This window comes from Petaurus breviceps, unplaced genomic scaffold (assembly GCF_028583685.1).
Source record: "Petaurus breviceps papuanus isolate PSGF00001 unplaced genomic scaffold, PetGlider_PUasm1.0 80, whole genome shotgun sequence".
Classification (NCBI taxonomy): Eukaryota; Metazoa; Chordata; class Mammalia; order Diprotodontia; family Petauridae; genus Petaurus; species Petaurus breviceps.
In genome coordinates this window covers 1834863-1837532 of record NW_027186540.1, presented here as the reverse complement: position 1 = coordinate 1837532, position 2670 = coordinate 1834863, and the positions used below count along the sequence as shown (strand labels likewise).

The window sequence follows — 2670 nt, the reverse complement described above, 5'->3', positions numbered from 1 at the left end:
ACTTCCAGTTTTAAATCTTTGATCCTATGACTATCTTAGCTGCTCTTTTCTAGATAGTTCCTAGTTCACCACTGACCTTCTTAAACTGAACACAATATTCCCGAAGTTTAAAAGTGGGACTACATTCTTATTGATAGAAACAATGTCTCTCTTAAAGCAGCCCAAGAATGCATTGTTTTTTTTCCCTTTTTTTACCACACTACTGAATCAAATTAAATTTGAAATTCACTTAAATTCCCAGATCTTTTTCAGATAAACTTGCATCTAACCATGTCTCCCCACCTTATTCTTTGTAGGTTGAAATTTGTAACTCAGGAGTAAGACTTTACATTTATTTTTATTGAATTATTTCCTTTTTTTGCATATTGGAATGGGGGCTTTTACTGCATAAGGGGAAGGGAGAGAGCCCAGCCCCAGCTTCCACAACATACACCTTCCCCCCCAACGCCCCTGCCCCAAGAACACAACCATCTGCCCTCAGCAAGTGTAACCCTTTGAGCTGAGAGCTTCATCCTGTCCTTGGTGACTGGGCATGGGGGCAAGGGGCTCTGCACAGGGTCCCAATACCACCCATGCAGACCAACTTGTGGCTTCTCCTGGACTGGAGCAGATAGCCACTCCCCACTCCCAAGGGGCACTGCCAGGCAAGTTGAGGTGTGTGGGTGGCCCCAGCATTGTGCCAGCCCTTCCCTCAGGGGCATGGGCATGGCTCTGGCACCTCAGTTCATTAGGGAGCATGGCGTGCAACACCATTTCACCATTGCCAGCTACGGTGGAGGCCAGAGTCCCTAGGCCTATTGAATCGGGTGCCTTTGCTTCCAAGGGCCTAGCTGGGACATTCTAGTACTTGGGAGGTACGGGGACATCTGGGCTCGATTTCCGATAGAAGCCCAGGTCCTTCAACATCTGGTTGATCACTTCCCGGGTCATATCACAGAGGGGGATTCTCTCAAGCTCCTCATACTGGTAACCCAGAAGCACCAATTCAGGGTCGGCAACAGGGAGGTATTTCATCGCCAGGTTGTGGTAGTAAGGGATGTCCTGGGTGATAAGAGTTTCACCTCCTTCAGCTGATTCAGCTGTCATCCTCCACGGGTCTCCACTCTGCCCCAGGGCCAAGACACAAAGCTTGTTCCAGTAGGGATGGAAGGTGGCGAAGAGTCTGTGGAGGAGAAAAAGCGGCAGCAGGCAACGCATGGAGCTGGCTTGGTGGGTTAAGGAGGGGAGGGACAGGTGTTGGAGTCCAGGCAGGAGCCTAGCTCCAAGCTTGGCTTGACTGATGCAGATGGAGAGAGGTGAAGTATTTCTTAATAGAAAATTTGCATTCAATATTTAAGTTACCTTCCTCCAAATTTTGTTTGACCTGTAAATTTGATGAATATATCTTTATCCAAGTTATTTACAAAACTATTCACCATGGGCTGGGTTACTCCACCAGACACTTCATGACAAAGCTGACATTGAACTATTAATGACTACTCTTTAAATTCATCAATTCATCCAGTTCTTAATCTAATCGCATTATTCAATCAATAAACATTTATAACGTGCCCACTATGTGCTAGGTACTATTGTCTGGTCTATTTCTGCAAGAATACTATGAGATACTTCAGCGAGTCCTTTGATAAATTCAGTGTCAACTCTCCCTATAGCATTCCGTAGATCTACCATTAAAAAAAACCCTATCAAAAAAGGAAATGAGTTTAAATAGAACTATCTCTCTTTGATGAAGCTAGGTTAGCTCTTTGTAATCATTGCTTCCTTTACTAGTTCATTAATTACCACTTTAAAGATCTGTTCTGGAATTTTCTCTTTCATTTAAATCAAGGTCACTGAACTATGTTTTACAGATCCTATTATCTCCACAGCCTTTTCTTTCTTTTTTTTTTCTAATAGAGAACTGGTAAATTTGCCGTATCTCTCCCATACGTCATGATATTTCAGACACAACATGGTGGACAGGCATTGAAACGATTCAAGGAAGGTAGAAAATGGAGATAGGGACAAGCTGAAACTGAGTATGTGAGACACTAAAGACAATCATAATCAACTGCAAAATTTTTCCTACTGATAACCCAATTAAATACAATATCTCTGTATGCTTAGAGTTAAGTTTTATGTGTTTGAATGCTTTTTCACTTCTGCATATAGGTATTTTAGTGAGTATTTGCCCTCTCTTCTCCAATATTTTGTATAATCCTTGAAAACTAGGATTCTATTTCCTTCCTCTTTTGTAATAGAAATTATTATATTTCTCAGCACACAATAAACCCTTAAATGCCATAGAAGCTGGCTAATTCACAAAACGTATCAGATAGTTTTCTGGGTAAAAAAAAATTAGCACTGCAAAGACAGACAGTCATGTTCAATAGAATAGAAGCCATAAGTGGCATGCATTTGCCATTTGTAAGCAATCATTGGCCATATAATTAGGGATGACCTGAAATAAAAATATTGGTAAGGCTGAACTCAGATTTTTTGCATCTTCTTTCTATAATCTGACATGACTCCACTTTAATAGCTTGGAATCCTTATACTCTCAACATTTCTAACCCATCTCTTAGAAAATAATCTAGTATAAGTTATTTACACTTTAAGGTGAATGTATATATGCTTACCTATAGGTACCTGTACTTTGAACCATTTATTTAACTATAGAATAAAAGGTTT

At 40.8% G+C, this 2670-nt stretch overlaps 1 pseudogene; it reads right to left on the bottom strand.

Moving 5' to 3' along the window:
• Positions 1 to 840: 840 nt before the first annotated feature.
• On the bottom strand, positions 841 to 1197 carry LOC138175964 (selenoprotein M pseudogene; annotated as a pseudogene).
• Positions 1198 to 2670: the final 1473 nt, after the last annotated feature.